The sequence below is a fragment of the Mesocricetus auratus genome, unplaced genomic scaffold (genome assembly GCF_017639785.1).
Source record: "Mesocricetus auratus isolate SY011 unplaced genomic scaffold, BCM_Maur_2.0 Super-Scaffold_100003, whole genome shotgun sequence".
In the NCBI taxonomy this organism is placed as follows: domain Eukaryota; kingdom Metazoa; phylum Chordata; class Mammalia; order Rodentia; family Cricetidae; genus Mesocricetus; species Mesocricetus auratus.
The window spans coordinates 54,235,986-54,243,398 of NW_024429188.1; positions in this window are offsets into that span (position 1 = coordinate 54,235,986).

Below are 7,413 nucleotides of genomic sequence, written 5' to 3' on the forward strand. Positions count from 1 at the left end.
GTGATGCTGCAAGCCCTTAAGCCCAGCACTAAGAAGGGAGAGGAGGGAGATTCTGATTTCAAGGCCAGCCTGGTCTACAGAGTGAGTTCCAGGACAGGTAAGGATACACAGAGAAACCCTTTCTCAAAAGAAATAAAGGAAAGGAAAAAGAAGAGAAGGGAAGGGAATGGAAGGAAGGGGAAGGGAAGGAAAGGGGGAAGGGAAAAGGAAAAGAGAAGACAAGAAATGAGAGGAGAGGAGAAGCCAAGAGAGGAGAGGGGAGGGAGGGGAGGGGAATGAGAGGGGAAGGAGAGGAGAGAGATGGGAAGGGTAGGGAAGGGAAGGACCTGAAGGTGTCTCTGTAGTTCAGTAAAGCAAAGTAAGGTATTGGGGAAATGGTTCAGCAACTAAAAGCTCTGGCCTGCTCTTCCAAAAAACCTGGGTTCAATTCTTAGCACCCAGTGATTGCTTACAACCATTAATTGACTACTGTTCCAGGGCATCTCATTCCCTCTTTGTGCTTCCATGAGTACCAGGTATACTCATGGTACACAGACATACATATAAAGTCAGACCTATTAGAATTACAGTTGATTTCTTTTTTAATTTAAATTAGAAACATGCATGCTTCAAATGTCAATCCCAGCCCCCTTCTTCCTCGCAGACCCACCCCCACCCCCCACCTCAGCCCAATCCCCACATCTTTCCCCAGGGAGGGTGAGGCCCTCCTTGGTGGGATCTCCAGAGTCTGTCATTTCATCCAGAGAAGGACCTAGACCTTTTCCCCATGTGTCCAGGCTGAGAGAGCATCTCTCCATGTGGAATGAGCTCCTAAAGTTCATTTGTATGCCATGGTGAACACTAATCTACTACCCAAGGCCCCAGTACAGTTGATTTCTTAATGGAGACTCTAAAAGCCAGAAGGGCCTGGACAGATATCTTGCAGACTGTAAGAATCTACAGATGACAGCCCAGACTAAACTAATATACCCACCATAGATGGAGAAAACAAAGTATTTCATGACAAAGTCAAATTTAAACAATACCTATCCAAAAACCAGTCATACAGAAGGTAATAGAAGGAAAACTCCAACCCAAGGAAGTTTAATACAGCAATGAAAACACATGCAATAGATAATCTCACACCAGCAAAATCCAAAAAGAGAAAAACAAGCACATAAATGCACACACACTATCATCCACCAACATAATAACAGAAATCAAAAATCATTGATCATTAACACCTCTCATTATCAATGACTCAACTCACCAATAAAGTAACAACAGCTAACAGAAAGGATTCAAAAACAGGATCCATCCTTCTGCTGCACACAACACACCTCAGCAGGAAAGATACACATTACCTCACAGTAAATGGCTGTAAAAAGATTTTCCAATTGAACAGACCTAACATACAAGCTTAGGTAGCTATCCTAATATCTAACAAAATAGACTTCAAACTAAAATTAATCAAAAGAGATGAAGGACATTTCACACTCATTAAACGAAAAATTGGCAAGGATAATGTATCAATTTTGAACAACTATGCCCCAAATGCAAGGAAACCCCCGTTTATAAAAGAAACATAGCTAAAGCGTAAACCATCTAAGTAATCCCATACATTAATAGTGAGAAAGTTTAACATCACTCTGAGCAATCAAAAGGTTATCCAGACATAAACTAAACAGAAAAATAATACAACTAATGGAATTTATAGCTAAAATAGAAATAACAGATATCTACAGAACATTTCACCCAAACAGAAAAGAATATACCTTCTTCTCAGGACCTCATAGAACTTTCTCCAAAGTTGCCCACATACTCAGTCAAAAAGGAAATCTCAACATACACAAGAAAGCTGAAATAGTCCCTGTATCCTATTAGACCACCATGAACTAAAGTGGATTTCAACAACAACAGAAAGACCAGAAAGCCTAAAATCTCATGAAAATTGAACACCTCACTACTGAATTATCACTACATCAAGAAGAAACAAAAACTAAAGGCTTCCTATTATTCGATGAAAATGAATGCACAACATACCCAAACTTATGGGACACCATGTAAATGATGCTAAGAGAAAAGTTCACAGCACTAAGTGCCTGCAAAAAATTAGAGAATTCTCATACAAGTGACTTAACACGTTACCTGAAATCTCTAGAAAAAAAGAGGTCTCTACGTACAAGGGTGAGTAGATTACAGGAAATAATCAAACTCAGAGCCGAAATAAAAAAAAAATAGAAATAAAGAAGTACTACAAAGAATCAATGAAACAAAGGGATGGTTCTTTGAGAAAATAACAAGATAGACAAACCCCTATCCGAACTAACTAAAATACAGAAAGAAGATAGCCACAAAAATCAGAAAAGAAAAGCAGAACATAACAACAGACACTGAAGAATTCTAAAGAATCATTAGGTCATACTTTAAACACCCTTACTCCACAAAATTGGAAAATCTAAAGGAAATGGGCTGTATTAGTCACAGATACCACTTACCAAAGTTAAATCAAGACCAGATAAACAATTTAAGTAGACCTACATCTCCAAAGGAAATAGAAGCTGTCATTAAAAGTATCCCAAACAAAAACAAGCCCAGGGCAAGATGGATTCAGCACAGAATTTACCAGACCCTCAGAGAAGAGCTAATACCAGTGCTCCTCAAATGACTCCATAAAATAGAAGGAACATATTCACCCTAATACCCAAACCAAAGAAAGACTCAACAAAGAAAGAGAATTGCAGACCAACTGCACTTGTGAACATTGATACAAAAACACTCAATAAAATACTGACGAACACATTCAAAAGATCATCCATCATGATCAAGTAGGCTTCATCCTAGAGATGCAGGGATGGTTCAATACACAAAAATCTGTCAATGTCATCCACCATATAAACAAACTGAAAGAAAAAAAAACACATGATCATCACATTAGATTAAAAGCCTTTTGGCAAAATCCAACACACTTTCATGATAAAAGTCTTGGAAAAATCATGGATAAGAGGGATATACCTAAACATAATTAAATAAATATACAGCAAGCCTATATATACCCAATATCAAATTAAATTGAGAGAAACTCAAGCAATTTCACTAAAATCATCAATAAGAAAAGGCTGTCCACACTGAATCTCTTAGAGTAGAAAGTAGTAGGTACCCTCAAACGAATTGTTACAGGAGATCCCTTCCTGAACATAACACCAATAGCACAGATACTGAGATGCACAATTAATAAATGGGGACCTATTGAAACTGAGCTTCTGTAAGGCAAAGGACACAATCAACAAGACAAAAAGGCAGCCCACAGAATGGGAAAAGATCTTCTCCAATCCCATATCTGACAGAGGGGTAATCTCTAAAATTTAGGAAGAACTCAAGAAGCAAGTCTCCAAAACACCAAAAGATACAATTAAAAGATGGGTTACAGAACTAAATAGAGAATTCTCAACAGAGGAATGTAAAATGGCCGATAGACATTTAAGAAAGCGCTCAACATCCTTAGCCATCAGGGAAATACAAATCAAAACAACTCTGAGATACAATCTTGCTCCTGTCAGAATGGCTAAAATCAAAAACACCATGACAGTTTACGCTGGAGAGGATGAGGAGAAAGGGGAACACTCCTCTGCTGCTGGTGGGAGTACAAACTCTGAACAGCCACTTTGGAAATCAGAATGGAGATTCCTCAGGAAAATAGGAATCAGTCTACCACTAGATCCAGTAATTCCACTCTTAGGCATATACTCAAAAGATGCACATTCATAAAACAGGGACATCTGTTCAACCATGTTCATAGCAGCATTATTTGTAATAGCCAGAACCTGGAAGTAACCTAGATGCCCCTCAACCAAAGAATGGATGGAGAAAAAGTGGTACATTTACACAATGGAGAATTACTCAGCAGAAAAAAATGGAATCTTGAAATTTGAAGGCAAATGGATGGAACTAGAAGTAATCACCTTGAGTGAGGTAACCCAGTCATGGAAAGGCAAACATGGTATATACTCACTCATCTAAGGAATTTAGACATAGAGCAAAAGATTACTAGCCTACAATCCACACAGCCAGAGAAGCTAGGAGACAAGGAAGATCATAAGAGAGACTTATGTGGTCTCTCAGAGAAGGGTAAAGGAACAAGATTTCCTGAGCTAATTGGGAGCATGAGGGAGGGGATAGGGAGTTGGGAGAAAGAGAAGGGGAGAAGAGGAGAGGAGGACATGAGGGAGCAGGAAGATTGAGTCAGGGGAAGAATAGAGGAGAGCAAGAAAAGAGACACCATAATAAAGGGAGCCATTATATGTTTAAAGAGAAATCTGGCACTAGGGAAGTGTCCAGATACCTACAAAGATGACCCTAACTAACAATCTAAGCAATAGCAGAGAAGCTACCTTAAATGCCCTACCCTGATAACGAGATTGATGACTACTTTATATGCCATCCTAGAGCCTTCATCCAGTAGCCGATGAAATCAGAAGCAGACACCCACAGCTAAGCACTGAGCCGAAATCCTGGAATCCAGTTGCAGAGAGGGATGTGTGATGAGCAAAGCGGTCAAGACCAGGCTGCAGAAATCCACAGAAACAGCTGACCTGAACAAGGGGGAGTTCATGAACCCCAGACTGATAGCTGGGAAACCAGCGTAGGACTGATCCAAACCCCCATGAACATGGGTGTTAGTTAGGAGGCATGGGAAATCTATGGGTCCTCTGGTAGTGGATTAATATTTATCCCTAGTATTAGAATGGACCCTGAGAGGCCATTACACATAGAGGGATGCTCTCTCAGTCTAGACACACTGAGGAGGGCCTAGGCCCTACTTCAAATAATATGACAGACTTTGAAGATTCCCCATGGAAGGTTTCACCCTCCCTGGGGAGCAGTATAGGGATCAGATAGAGAGTCAGAGTGGGAAGGGGAAGAGGAGAGGGAGAGGGAACTGGGAGTGACATGTAAACAAGCTGGTTTCTAATTTAACTTTTTTTAAAAATCAGAAAAAATACAAGGCTACTCTCTCCTTATCTATTCAACACAGTACCTGAAGTTCTAGCTAGAGCAATATGACAACTAAAGGAGATCAAGTGGATACAAATTGAAAAGGAAGAACTCAAAGTATCCTTATTTGCATATATGATACATACTTTAACAACCCCAAAAATTCTACCAAGAAACTCCTACAGCTGATAAGCACCTTTAGTCATATGGCTGGATACAACATTACCTAGAAAACAATCAGTAGCCCTCTTATTTACAAATGATAAACAGGCTATGAAAAAAACCTATACCCTTCAGAATAGCCACAAACAACATAAAATATCCTGAGATAACACTAACCAAGCAAGAGGAGACCTATGTGACAAGAACTTCAAGTCTTTTAAGGAAAAATTGGAGAATATGTCAGAAGATGGAAAGATTTCCCATACTCTTGGATCAGTAGGTTTAACATAGTAAAAATGACCATCTTACAATTCTCCAGATTCAATTCAATACACATTAAAACTCAACACAAATTTTTACATACCTTGAGAGAACAATACTCAATTGATACAGAAAAAAACAGGATACCCAAAACAATTATATACAATAAAGGAATTTTCATAGGTATCACCATCCCACATATCAAGCTCTACTACAGGGCTGTTTCATCTTGTACTTCATCTCATATCTTTGAAAGGATTTCTGTTTCCCATGTTTCCATGTAATGATTTGTACATCTGGTGTTTGCATAATGCATCTAGTTGCATTTGGGAATCTTCTTAGAATGCCCCTACTCTTTAGATATCAGTTCATAGAGAAGAAAACAAAATATTATAACAGCAATTGTATCCAAGAAATACAAATATACTTAAAAATATCTAAAGTGCAATAATAAAATCCCAGTAACCATAAAATACAAAATAATAAAGTTTGTATTGTGCTATGAAGTCAAAATTATTTGGGGGTAGATATACAACATACTTAGTTAAAGAATATGGCAAGGAAATGAACAATATAGGATAATCAAGGATAAATAAAAGAAGAAAGTAGGGGAAGAGGAAAGAAGCAATAGAAAGGAAAAGAGAAAATTTATCTGTAAGGAAATATATGTGAATAAGATTTGACAAATATACTAAGAAATATAATAAGTGGAATAAAAACAAACAACATAAAAGCTAAAGAAATGAGATGAAATAAAAATATTAATAAAAGGATATTAAAGGCAAAAACAAGGAAACATGAATGCCCAAAGGAAAAGAAAATGAAAAAGAGAAAAAAATTACCCAATCATGAAAAAAAAACGCATTAAAAATAGATAAGGGTATAATGGGAATTAAAACTAAAAACAAAAATGTTTTCAAAGATATAAGATGAAGTACAAGATGAGACAATAAAATAAAAAAATGGGAAACACAAGAGTAAAAAAATAAATAAGGAATTTGTGGGTCTTTTAAAATATAGTCAGCTAAGTAAATTTGGGGTAGGGTATTTGAATTTACTGGTTTTTATCTTTCTTATTATTGATGCTGATGGTTACCCTGTACAGGACAAGTGTCAGATGATCACCAATAGTATATTTCCCCTTTTTGTATTTTATGTTTAATGTTTTTTAAATAAAAGTTTCATCACTTTCCCTCCCCTCTAGTGTCCCCAGCTACCCTCCCTCAATATCCTCTGATGCTACCCCACTCCTCTCAAGTTGATAGCCTCATTTTCTTTTGTTATCCTTCTTACCTATACATATATGTGTGTGTATACATAATTATATATAACTTCTTGAGTCTGTTTTGGTTTTTTGCATGTATACAGTTACAAGGTTGATCACAATGCATTGGACAATCAATAAGAGGCTCATATCCATGAGAAGCTTATTTTCCTTCTCCCAGCAGTAATTAGCTGCCTGTAGTTCTTTGTTTAAAGGTGGTACCCCTTGAAATATTTCACTCTCTGTGTTAGTATGCCCATTGATATTGCCATTGTTCTGGTCTTGTTTAGGCATCCATGTGTGGAAAAGACAGTTTCATAGCAGATTTCCAGGTATTCTGGTTCTTACAATCTTTCCAACTCTTCTTCTATGATTCTACATGAGCCATAGATTCAGAAGCAGTGATGTACATATATTCTTTGGGGCTGAGATCCCCACGATCTTTTTATCTCTGCATTGTATTCAGTTGCAGTTTTTCTGTGATGCTCTCCATTTGCTGTAAAGAGAAGCTTCTTTCACGAGGCATGGTAGTTACACTTATCTGTATGTATAAGGATAAGACTTAGGATCCTTATACACAGTAGTATATTTTAGTCACTCCTCTTACTTAGTCACTCAATTTTATACAAAGACTGTATACCACAGTCTTTGGTTGGCCACTAGAAGTTTGTGGGACATGTAGGTGGTCCTACCACTCTTCCAAGACTCCCTAGATTGTGAACTCTGGTATGACTTATGCTCTAGTCATGGGT